The sequence below is a fragment of the Aphelocoma coerulescens genome, assembly GCF_041296385.1.
Source record: "Aphelocoma coerulescens isolate FSJ_1873_10779 chromosome W unlocalized genomic scaffold, UR_Acoe_1.0 ChrW_unloc_scaf_1, whole genome shotgun sequence".
Classification (NCBI taxonomy): Eukaryota; Metazoa; Chordata; class Aves; order Passeriformes; family Corvidae; genus Aphelocoma; species Aphelocoma coerulescens.
In genome coordinates, this window is record NW_027184080.1 from 19,485,106 (window position 1) to 19,498,404 (window position 13,299).

The window sequence follows — 13,299 nt, forward strand, 5'->3', positions numbered from 1 at the left end:
TGTTTTAAAAGACTTTCTGTTCCCCAGTGGGTACTTTCATGCTCTCATTGGACTATTTCCCGAAGGATCAAGGCTGGAACTACGACTTGTCTTACCGGGGTAACAGCCCACCTACCTTCTTTGATTTCAGCCTTATAGAACTTAATTAATTTGTTGTTGGGGTCCCTCCCCCACGCCATGTAGCCCTGAGGGAGGCACGGGGTTTCCCTGTCCCTGCTCAGCCTCGTTCCCCATTGGTTGGTTTGTGTTCCCCTGCGCGGGCAAAGCAGCTCGGGCCCCGACTGTAAGAGTCCCTCAGCAGAGCCCGGCCATGCGGCTGGGGAAATAAACATCTCTGAAACATCTAGCAAGAATCCGTCCGTATATATTTATTTCTTTTTCACGGGACTCCTGGTTTGATATATGCGTGTTGCAGTATCCCCGCTGCAACATATGGTGGAAGATTGCGAGCAGAACGATCCCCGTGACTGATTTGTGTGAGTAAACCCTGGAAACTTTGGATTCCTCTTCTTGGTTTTGTTTTGCTATTGCATATCTGGACTATGGAAGAATCGTGGGAAATGGGGCTCTCTGAGCCACAGAAAAAAATGTATCTAGAAGTAAAAGGGATCCTTGAACAACAAAACAAAAAAGTATTGGAACCGGGAGATCTTGAACACTTTTTTATCTGGCTTTTCAAAGAGTTCCCCTATATTTCTCGAGACTTACTTTTTGATATCAAACCTCCTGGATATTCTCAGGAGTGTTTCTGGAACGAGATCTGTGATAAGCTAAGGGATGGACTAGCGATAGAAGCTCTCCGTGGATCCTTTATAATCAGTGACGCTCTTCAGGAGCATCTGTATGATCCCATTACCCCTAAAGCAGAAGATCATACTTCTCCCGTGGCCGAGACCGCGTGGCGGCCACCCCAGGAGTGTATGACTGCAGCTGTGCCAGCGGAGGTGCCTGCGCTGGATGCGCCCGGCCCCCTCGGGAGCGCGCACCTTACCGCGGACCCCATCCCTGTCTCGGGGTCCCCGGCTACGCGGCCGCGAGTGAGGGAGCGACGCCGCAGGCGCCATGGGTGCCGTGGGCCACGAGCAGCCAGGAAGCGGAGGTCAGCGTGGAAGCCCGCTCTGTGCATACGGCTCAGAGAGCCCTATGCAGGGAGAAGCGGCGGTTTCCACAGCGACACGAGAAGCTGTGCAGTGCAGCGCCGAGCCGAAACGGGGCCGCTCTCAAAGCAGCGTGGAGTTTGCGGAGCGGAGCCGTGCAGAGCCCAGACAGGCGCTGGAGCGGGGCCGTGCAGAGAGCGCAGAGCGGCCGCGGCGCGGGGGCCTGACCGAGACGTCGGAGTCGGCGAGGCGGCGGCCACGCGGGACCAGCAGCCACGACAGACACGCAAGCACGTGATAGGAGACGTTCTAGCAACGAAAGTCACAGGAACTGTGAAATGGTACAATGTGAAAAACAACTATGGATTTATAACACGAGATGATACAGGGGAAGATTTATTCATCCATAGAACTGCCATTAAAAGGAATAACCCTAAAAATTACCTGCAAAGTGTAGGAGATGGGGAAGTTGTTCAATTTGATATAGTGCAAGGAAAGAAGGGTTTACAAGCAGCGAATGTTACTGGGCCTGGAGGTATTCCCGTCAAAGGCAGCCGTTATGCACAAAATTATAAACAATATCCATTCCAGCAATTTCCCTACCCACAGCCTAATTTCCCCTTTTACCCTATACCCAATATGAACCCTTTCCTAAGTTTACCCTATCCCCAGTTTATTCCCAATCCGTTTTTTCATCCATGGTTTCCCTCACAAACCCCTGCCTTTGCCAATTGTTTCCCCAAAAATCCCTTTCCGATGCCGATGGGGGGATGAAAAGGGGGAGGAAAGAAATTAAACCCTCTCCTGCCTCAGTTTCCCCACAGGCATGTCCAGAGAGTTCTGTCTCCCTTCTGTCAGCCCTGAGATGTTCCACAGAATTTGTTTGGACATTTAAAGACTCAGGAGGGTGGCTTGTTTTGTTTTGAAACTGTTCTTGTTATGTTTATCCAATTGTCTTCATTCTCCTTTTATTAAAATAAAACGGGTGAGATGTTGGGGTCCCTCCCCCACGCCATGTAGCCCTGAGGGAGGCACGGGGTTTCCCTGTCCCTGCTCAGCCTCGTTCCCCATTGGTTGGTTTGTGTTCCCCTGCGCGGGCAAAGCAGCTCGGGCCCCGACTGTAAGAGTCCCTCAGCAGAGCCCGGCCATGCGGCTGGGGAAATAAACATCTCTGAAACATCTAGCAAGAATCCGTCCGTATATATTTATTTCTTTTTCACGGGACTCCTGGTTTGATATATGCGTGTTGCAGTATCCCCGCTGCAACAATTTGTGATCCCTCTGATCGTATTTTGGGGTAAATGATGACAAATCTATCTCTTTCTGTGGTACTATGTAGTGGTTTGGGCTAAAATACTCATTACTGTTTATCTTCTGTGAGATAAGAATTAGGAGAAACACAAAGCAGGCACCAAACTTGAAAGAATATAAAGAAGTTTATTAACAGACCTAAAAGAAGAAAAGGAAAAAGGAAAAAAAAAAAAAAATTATACCACCTTCAGAACTCTCCTCCTCCCCCCACCTTCCTCCCTTCTCCAACTGACAATGTAAAGACAACCCTTAAGATGTTCAGTCTGTTTACCACTTCCATGATAACCTTGTTCAGTCCATTTAGAAAGAGAAGTCTCTTCTTGCTCGTGCTATGAAAGCAGTATCACAACGAGACAGCCGCCCACTTCCAAATATTGTTTAGTCCATTTAGGAAGAGGAGTCTCTCTGCTCGCAATGTGAGTGCCTTCCCCCGACTTGCAGCTTTTCCCGCAACTGCTTTCAAGGGTCCACTCTTGAAGTTTTTTTTGGGGTACAATTTTAAGGTTGAGCCGTTCAGAAACAAAAAAAACCACAGGCCCTTCTCCTTCCCTGGGAGCAAAGGGTCTTCCTCATCTTCATCATTAAGAAAGACTATCTCTGGGAGCATCTCTAGGAATTGAGGTTTTTCTCCTTTCCCATTTGGAGCAAAAGTCCTCATCTGGTTCATCTGGTTCATCTCTCTCTGTCCAAACTTCTCATGAAATTACAGCTGCGTCAGCATCTGCCTATCTCAGCGCAGGTGCTTCTGCTTACGAGTTGAACACTCCACCCCCCATATCTTCATGAAATTACAACAGGATACTCTGATATATCATAGCTTCACAACAGACTTTCAGCTTTAAGCATCTCCTCTCTCTCTTCCCTCAGGTTTTCAGCTCTTCATAGCAATAAAAGGGTTAATCTCACCTCAGCCTTGCAGCTGGAATGTGGCTTATCGCTGTTGGTCACCTGACCTCTGCCGGACAGAGGTGCCGCTTTGCTGAAATCTTTCCTGCAGTGGAGAGTGGGGGGAAGCCAAGCTGCTCCGGCTGCCCACGGCAAGGCAGTGCGGGGGGGGGGGTCCACGGCTGGAACAGGCCGATGGCTCAAGGCTGGCCGTGGCCCGGCCCGGCCTGGCCCAAGCAGGGCCTGGCCGGGCCCGCTGGCCCCTGCACGGGGCCTGCAGCCACCTGTCCCAGTGCCGGAAACGAGAGAGAGCTTGGGGGGGGGGAGTTTGTCTATTCTTAAGTGTGTATCACAGAGGCAGTCACAACTTTAAGTGGCTTAAAGAATTGTCCATATTCAAACTGGCCAGCTGATAGGTTCTATCAGGTCCCAGAGGAAGCTGTAAGCACCCCTTAGCAAGGACACCCTTTCCGGGACTATGCTTGCTAACCTATGACAAAAATGCCTTTTTCTGCAATCCCCCTGGATGTTTTGTCAGCAAAACGATTTCCCAGTTCAGGGGCTGTTTTCCCTTTTTGATGACCCTTGCAATGCATGATGGCCACTTTTGTAGGTTTCCAAATGCTCTGTAAAAGTGCAAGAATCTCTTTAGCATGCTTAACTTCATTACCTTGAGCAGTCAGCAGGCCACGTTCCTTCCAAATAGCTAGGTGGGCATGCACAACACTGAAGGCATATTTGGAATCAGTCCATATGTTCACCTTCTTCCGCTCGCTCAGTTCTAGAGCTCTCGTTAGTGCAATGAGTTCAGCTTTCTGTGATGATACATCTGGAGGCAAGGCTTTTGCCTCAATGATTTTATCTGATGTGGTTACGGTGTAACTGGTCATCCTCCTACCGTTTTTCATGAAGCTGCTCCCATCAGTGTACAATTCCCAGTCTGGATCTTTCAAACGAACATCTTTCAGGTCTGGTCTGCTGGAATAAGTTTCCTCTATTGTCTGCAAACAATCATGCTCAGGCACACTATTAAGTAACGTGAATGATAAAAACATTGCAGGGTTTACCACAGAAGTTGTCTTTAGGGTAACATCATCTTGTTCTAACAACACAGATTGGTATTTGAGCATTCTGCTAGGGGAGAGCCAGTGTCCCCCCTTTTGCTCCAGCACATTTATCACTCCATGGGTGTTAGGGTTTTAAGAATTCTAGGTTTTTTTCTGTGAAAGGAATTTTCCCCCATACTGTCACTAAGACAACAAATTGCTTGATACTTAAGGAAAACAAAGAGCTACCCACTAGGGGTGGGGTGCGCCTGGCTACTCTTTTGTTTCACCTTGGTGTGGAGGCAGTCGCTCTCCTCGTTTGAGAGAGAGAAGGAGCCTGCTACTTTGGCTGCTTTTCATCACTACTGGAGAAGCTCCAAGATCCCAAGCCCTCCTTCCCTGCCCTGCTCGGAGCCGGGCCCTGGCCACCCTGCCCCGCTGCTACTTCGAGCCTTTGCTACGTTGTAGACATGCTTGCCCTGCCTGCCCAGATCTCCGGGGGGGGAGGGTTCTCAGTTTGGATATACCTCGTCGGCCACCTGGGATTTGTGCTTGTCCCTGCCGCTCCAGCCTGCCGTTCCAGCCTGCCGTTCCAGCCTGCTGTTCCCGAGGGTCCGGCCGGACACTGGGATCAGCTGCTCAGTGGTTTGTGAAGCTTCTTTGTCCCATCCCTTTTCCCGGGACCCTAGGGCACCAGTGCCGCGTGCTCTGCGAGCTCGCTCCAGAGCGCCCCCTGCAACAGCGGGGAACCATCGCACCTGCCCTGCTCACCGGGAGCCGCCAGCACCCCTGCCAGCTGCGAGTGGAACTGCACCCAAAGGGAAAGGGCCTGACAGCCGAGAAGGCTGGGACTGGGTTTGTGATTGCTTGCTGTTACTGCCATAGTTATTGTTGTTTTGTTTGACTGGTTATATATATAATAGTAAAGAATTGTTATTCCTATTTCCCACATCTTTGCCTAAAAGCCCCCTTGATTTCAAAATTATAATAACTCGGAGGGAAGGGGGTTGCATCTGCCATTCCAAGGGAGGCTTCTGCCTTCCTTAGCAGACACCTGTCTTTCAAACCAAGACAATGGGATACATACACGACAATGTGCTGCCCCAGGGTGAATTTACGGGCCTCCTGTATCAGAAGGACTGTTGCTGCCACAGCTTTCAAGCATCTTGGCCAACCCTGGGCTACACTGTCTAGTTGTTTTGAAAAATAGGCCACAGCTCTTCGCTGGTCTCCAAGGTGCTGTGCCGGTACCCCCAGGGCAACATTCAGTCACACGTGTTGTTGGGGTTTTAGTTTAGTCCTAGTTTTTTTCCGTTAAAGGAATTTTTTTTCCCATATGCATGTTGCTAGGAGATAAATGGCCATACTTAAGAGAAGACAAAAGGGCCTGGCCAGGCTTTTGTTTTCACTTGGGTGTGAGTTCAGTTCGCTCTCAGCGTCTGGAGAGAGAAGCTGCAGAGAAGGCTGCTGGTTCCCGTTTTCAGCGTCTTTCTTTCTGCTGGAAACAATGCCGGGATCCCAGGGCTGCTTTCCCTGCCCTGCTGGAGGCTGGGCTGTGGCCACCCTGCCCCGCTGCTGCTTCGAGCCTTCGCTGCGTTGTAGCCGTGCTCGCCCTGCCTGCCTGGACCTCCAGGGGGTTCCCCTTTTGGATACATCTCGTCTGCCACCTGGGATTTGTGTTTGTGCCTGCCGCTCCAGCCTGCCGTTCCAGCCCGCTGTTCCCGAGAGTCCGGGATCGGCTGCCCAGGGATTTGTGAAGCTTTTGTTCCATCCTTCCCCGGGATCCCAGGGCACCAGTGCCGCGTGCTCCCCGAGCTCACTCCGGAGCACCCCCTGCAGCCGCGGGGGAACCATCGCACCTGCCCTGCTCACCGGGAGCCGCCAGCGATCCCTGCCGGCTGCGAGCGGAACTGCACCCGAGGGGAAATAGCCTGACAGCCAAGAAGGCTGGGGCTGGGTTTGTGTTTGCTGTTACTGTCATAGTTGTTGCTGTTTTGTTTGACTGGTTATATAGCTATATCTCTATATATAGTAAAGAACTGTTATTCCTATTTTCCCACATCTTTGCCGAAAGGCCCTTGATTTCAAAATTATAATAACTCAGAGGGAAAGGGGTTATATCTGCCTCTTCAAGGGAGGCTTCTGCCTTCCTTAGCAGACACCTGTCTTTCAAAACTGAGACACATGTAAAGAGTTCAAAAGGTTTAGTCAAGTCCGGCAGCCCCAGAGCTGGGGCTGACATGAAGGAATGTTTCAGCTGTTTAAATGCAGCCCTGGCATTCTCTGTCCACATAATTGTCCCCTTTTCAGCTGCTTTAAGGACCTCATATAAAGGTCTCATCAGTATATTGTATTTTTATATCCACAGGCGGCGCCAACCTACCATTCCCAGGAAGGCCTGCATCTCCCTTACGGTATGGGGCTCTGGAAGTCGACAGATGGCTTCCTTCCGTTCTCTGCTGAGTTGTCGATGTCCACGGAAAATTTCCAGGCCCAGGTATACCACTGTTTCCCTGGCAACCTGTGCCTTCTCTTTCGAGACCCAATACCCACTTTGGCCCAAAAAGTTCAACAGACTTACAGTGAGCTTTATGCAGTCATTTCGTGTCTTGGCCGCTATCAAGATGTCATCAACATACTGGAGAACCGCTCCTCCTGGTTCTTGTTTCCTCCAGTCCTCAAGCTCCTTTGCCAGCTGGCTTCCGAATATAGTCGGGCTGTTTTTGAATCCTTGTAGTAAAACTGTCCAGGTGAGCTGGGTCTTTCTCCCTGTTTCAGGATTCTCCCACTCAAAAGCAAAAAGTTCTTGGCTATTCTTATGCACATGAATGCAGAAAAAGGCATCCTTGAGATCTAAAACAGTGAACCACCCTAATTCATTTGTTAATGTTGTCAAAAGTGTGTAAGGATTCACTACCACTAGGTGTATGTCCTCTGTTATCTGGCTGATTTCCCTCAAATCCTGTACCAACCTGTAGCTTTTACCATCAGCTTTCTTTACTGGCAAGATTGGTGTGTTGTACCTGGATTCACATTCCGCTAACAACCCAAATTTGAGAAACTTTTCAATCACAGGTTGTTGCCTCTCGGAGGCGTAGCGACCTGGTTCAGGAACGGCACGACGACCACCTCAGGTCGTTCGGACCATCAGCTCACAGACACCAATGTGGTGGACGGCAAAATGGCGTTTATTCGTGGATTACATAGGGTTAAATAACCTGGGTTTGCCACGTCACTTCTTTCTGCTCACCTATCACCTGTAGAGGGGAGGGGTTTTACCTGTCCCGTACAACGCGATATCTTCCGAACGCCTGTCCCTAGTCACCTACATTTCCCCCCCCCATCCTGAATTACCCGCATTTCCCCCCCCACCATGATTTATTAAGAAACATACAAAGTATAAATGCTATAAAACTTCAAGAACTAGTAAAACCTACATAACAAGTTACAAAAAGTGGTATAACATTCACAAAATAGATGCGCTCTAGAGCAATTGTTGGCGGTCAACAAATAGAATGTTAACCTTTTCTAACCGGCTTTTAACAAATGACACCAATTTGTTTAGTATGCAAGGCCCAAAAATCAACGTTAGGAGTAACATAGTGAGGGGGCCTATTAGAGTGGAAATAAGGGTGGTCAGCCATGGAGACTGGTTAAACCATGACTCGAACCATCCTTGTTGGGCTTCTCTTTCTCTTTTCCTCTGGGCTAGCCTTTCCCTTAGTTCAGTCATTGAGTCCCGTACGACTCCGGTGTGGTCTGCATAAAAGCAGCATTCTTCTTTCAAGGCGGCACACAGGCCTCCTTGTTGCATGAGCAGGAGGTCCAGTCCTCGCCTGTTCTGCAGGACGACTTCTGAGAGAGAGGAGACAGATTTCTCTAGAAAGGAGATGGATTTTTTGATTCTTTGTAAGTCCTCATCAATAGTCATCTGCAGCTGAGAAAGTCCCTGGTGTTGGGTCACGAGGGCTGAAACACCTGTGGCCGCGCCGGTGGCTCCAAGGCCGAGCAGCATTGCGATGGTTATGCCTGTTATTATTTCTCTCTTGTGGAGCCGGCTAGGTTCTTCAAGAAGGTGGTACATTTCTTCTTCTTGGTGATACAGGACTCTAGGAACAATTAAAACTTGGACACAAAAGTCAGCAGAGTTATCGAACTTATCAAGAAGCACACAGGGGCTTATTCCGGATCGCTGGCAAACAAACATCCCTGATGCGAATGGGACCACCCACTTATTGATCGTTTTGTTAAGTTTGACAAATTCAGTACAGACATTGCCTATTCGTTTTGCTAAGGCCGCATTGCCAAAGCACTTGCCTCGGCCTGTGATCTGACTCAGAGTAACTCCCCACACTATCGGCGGGTGGCTGCCCACTTTCATGGCCAAAGCCACCCAGGGATCTCGCTCCCAGGGGGTTGTTCCTGCTGTGCCTGGAGCGCAGACAGGTTTAACTGAGCCATCGGTTGAGCTGTGGAATTGGTCATTTCCCGGGGGGGCAGTGGGTGCGGGAGCTCCACGGCCCATTGGGGATTGACATAGCTGGGCCGCTTCATGTCCCGAGTGGGAGGGAGCTGTGTGCGGCCCGGATGCCCCCTCCCCCTCCCGTTTCCCTGGAGCTTGGATCTGCACTCTCTGGCAAAATGCCCCTTTTACCCACATGCCCAGCATGGCCCTCTAGGTCGCGTCTGGTATGGGGGAACTGCTGTTGATGGAGGCTCCAATTGGGGGCAATTTGTTACAGCGTGGCCTGCCTGGCCACACTTAAAGCATGCCATTACACTCGTTATCGCAGTGCGGACAGCTGCCTGGATTGGGGCCAGATGTTCTTCTTTTGCGACATGCTTAATCATATCTGCAATACTGGACCCGGCTGGTAATGACCGTAAAATGTCCTTAGTGGTAGAGTTGCATTGTTGGCGCAAGCATTCTGCCACCACAGGGCCCTTCGCTTCTGAGGGCAAGTTAGAGGAATCAACCGCTGCCTGGAGGCGGTCCACAAACTGTGTGAAACTTTCACTCTCGCTCTGCTTTATTGTGGACCATGGCGATGGTCTAGCAATAACTCTGGAAGCAGAGCGGATAGCTTCTCTAGCGGCGCGGGTAGTTACCATGACTTCGTGGGCCCGTAGGCCCTCGGCCTGCGCCTGAGGGGTGATCATGGTTGGGTCCGTGCCCATTAGCCGCTGTAGGCTGGACCCGTGGAGGGGGTGGTCTGCCCCAGTTACTAGGGCTAGTTGCTTTGCGCAATTGTCCTCCCATTCTTGTTTGAAAACAATCATCCCTGCCCCATCAAAAATTAATCTGCAGGTTTGTTTAATGTCAAATGGGAGCAGGTCATCCCCTCCAAAAACGCTGTCAATGAGGGTGGAAACCATAGCCGAATTGATCCCTTTGTCTGCAATTGCTTTAACAATTGCTTGTATATCTTTAGGATTTATCGGTGAGTAAATCCTCTGGTTTCCGGCTTGCCCTCCTACTCGGACCGGGAAAGCTAGCGAGGCTGAAGGAGCCCATTCAGCACAGGCTGTTTTTATCTTTCTCCAGTCTGTAAGCGGAGTACGTTCTTTTTCAAATTTCCCCTTGGCCCGGGTAGGAGCGCCGTAGTTATAGCTTTTATCTATTCTGAAATCATCTTTGTCAGAGTCGGAGTCGGTTACGGACCGTTCGTCAAGCCACTCGCTCCAGCTATAGTCCGACTCGGAGCCGGAAGTCGACTGACTGGATACTTCCGGGCTCCGGAGCTTTTTCCCCGGGCTTCTACCCCGCCCCCTTCTCTTAGGATTGGGCCGCTCCTTCCCCCTGGGCTCGCCCCGCCTCCTGCTGAGGGAGGCTCTTGCTATATAAGGGCACGTTTCCGGGCGGGCGCTCTGGTTGGCCTTGGCTCCCCCTCCGGGATTCCCTCCCCTTTTCCGTTCACGCGCGTCTGCGGCATCCAGCGGACCTCCCCCGCTCCCGCCGGCCGCGTGTGTGCACCCCGGCGGACCTCCGCCGCTCCCGCCGGCCGCGTGTGTGCCCCCCGGCGAACCTCCGCCGCTCCCGCCGGCCACATGTGCGCACCCCGGCGGACCTCCGCCGCTCCCGCCGGCCACGTGTGCGCACCCCGGCGGACCACCGCCGCTCCCGCCGGCCACGTGCGCGTACCCCGGCGAACCTCCGCCGCTCCCGCCGGCCACGTGCGCGCACCCCGGCGGACCTCCGCCGCTCCCGCCGGCCACGTGCGCACACCCCGGCGGACCTCCGCCGCTCCCGCCGGCCACGTGTGCGCCCCCCCCGTCCCCTCCGGGGTCGGCGCCATTCTGCGGGGCATAGGGCGGGGGTCTCGCCCACGCCGTTTCGGACTCCGCTTTAATGGCAGCCTCCCTGGCTTCCTCCACCAGCCCTCCCCAGAATGACTGCACCCGCTCCTTTCCCTCTGCAGGTAGGGTTGGGCTGGGGGGCCGTGGAGAGGGTGCTTGCTCCTGCGAGTCTGTGCGCTCGGCAGGGCAGCTTTCATCCGTAGTTTGCGTGGCCGCACCAACTCCCAACCGCGGTGTGGCCAGCAAACAGTTCCGTGCGGCTTTCCAGGTCTCCTGCTCTTGCAGGGCCTTACGCAAAGCCTGCACGACTTTTCCCCATAATTTAAGGTATTTCCCCGAACCCGAGGACATTGTTTCATCGGCTAGAGCCTTAGTACATCTGTCCCATACTTCTGGGTGGAGGATATCCACCGGTCGGTCTATGACCCCAATTTCCAATAGCCTCGCAACAGCGAGTGTAAAATCTTTCGGTTTGCAATCAATACCCCATTGCTTATGAATCTGAGATACGACCTTCGCGAGAGCTTCCATCCTCCTCGCTGGTCCGGGAGCGTCCTCCCCGCCGGGCTGGTCCTGCCGCACCGGCCGCCGTTCACCCGTCCAGGCGAATTCCCGATCCCGATTCTGATTCTGGTTCCCGGGTTTCGGCACCACTTGTTGCCTCTCGGAGGCGTAGCGACCTGGTTCAGGAACGGCACGACGACCACCTCAGGTCGTTCGGACCATCAGCTCACAGACACCAATGTGGTGGACGGCAAAATGGCGTTTATTCGTGGATTACATAGGGTTAAATAACCTGGGTTTGCCACGTCACTTCCTTCTGCTCACCTATCACCTGTAGAGGGGAGGGGTTTTACCTGTCCCGTACAACGCGATATCTTCCGAACGCCTGTCCCTAGTCACCTACATTTCCCCCCCCTCTATCCTGAATTACCCGCAACAGGTACTAATCCCTTGCGAGCTTCTGATTTCAGAGGATATTGTCTTTGTCTTACTGGTGTAGCCCCTGCTGTGAGTGTGATACTCACAGGTTCAGCTTTTTTGGATCTCCCAGGAAAATCATTGGCCCACACTATTTGAATGACAGCCTCTTCAACTTCTTTGGGAATTTTTCCATGGCATTCCGGTACAAGTATAGCAGCTGCTTTGATAATTTTAGATTCTGGGATTATAACTTTCCCTCCCCCTTCCTTTGAAAACTTAATTTCTGCTTCCAATTTTTCCAATAAATCTCTGCCCAATAATGGCATTGGGGAATTTGGCATATACAGGAACTGGTGAGTGACCCAGTGTTTTCCCAATTTAAATTTTAAAGGTTGGGAAAAAAGGCTTTGTTTCACTTACCCCTGTAGCTCAAATCACATCCAGTGTCTTGACTCAGTTTACCTTTTAAAGTATTTAACACAGAATATGTTATTAACTCAACAACCACCCATTTCTGGTATCGCTTCAGCTTTTCCATCTGTTCTGGGACATTGGGATCCCAGCTAGGGTTTGCTAGGGGATAAATGTCATTAACTGACCCTTAGAGACTCCCAGTTGCAATTTGAGTTTCTATAGCAGATATAGCAGCTTTTTTGACTATTTCTCTCTCTGTTTTATCCAATAATTCATCTAGCATAACATTTAGATCACCCCAATCTGGGTTTTGGGATTTTATGGCCATTTCTACATGCATAGCTACTGTCTCTGGGTTGTCCCTGTACTTCCCAATTGAGTTTTTCCACTGCTATAATTCTCCGAGGGAAAACAGTGTCTTTATATAAATCACTCCTTGATTTCCCACAGCTTGTCTCAGAGGTGCTTCTAATGCAAGTTCTTCTTCTCCCCCTTTACCTGCTTTGTACCTTGTGTGTTTAGCGATGGGACTGACTGCTCTCATAGCTTCTCGGGCTATCCTGCCCCTTCTTCTACCACCCTCCCCGTGAGAACCATCTTTATTGGAATCATCCCATTCGCTTTTAATTGAAATTGCTTCATTGGTTTTAAAGATTGTTCCAGACGAATGTTGATCAGGAGCTGTCTCGCTTTTTGCGGCAGTGGAGGGGTAGGGAGGCAGGGGCTGCAAGCAGCTTCTCCTATCCCTAGCTCTACAAGAGCCGCCTGGGTCAGGGCCATCCCGTCTGCCCTCAGCTTTAACGCTGCCTATGCTGCAGGGTGGGGAGAGCGAGCGGCTCCTCCTGTCTCTGGCTCGGAAACTTGCAGTTCTCTGTATTGGAGAATGCCACCACAATTGCCCGTGTCCATTTCTGCCTTCACTTCCGTGTTCGGGGTGCTCGGGGAAAGGTGGCCAGCCCGCCCCTTCCCCTCCCCCTTCCCCATCTCTGCCTCTGAAAAAGTCAGGGGGCGGCAGCCAGTCTGCACTTTCTCTACCTCTGGGGTGGTCGGGGGCGGTGGCCAGTCCACCCCTTCTCTGCCTCTGGAAAAGTCAGGGGGCGGTGGCATACCTGCCCCTTCTTCGCCTCTGGGGCGGACAGTGGGTGGTGGCATACCCGCATCTCTCCCACCTCCATGCCCACTCTCCGCCCCTGACGAGGCTGGGGGCGGGGAGGCTCCGAGCCTCTCCTCTGGCTTGGAGCTGGCCGCTAGCTCCCTCCCCTGCCCCAGCTTGTACAGCGGCGGAGACAGCGGATGTGGCGGCAGAGGCAGCAGAGCCACACCCC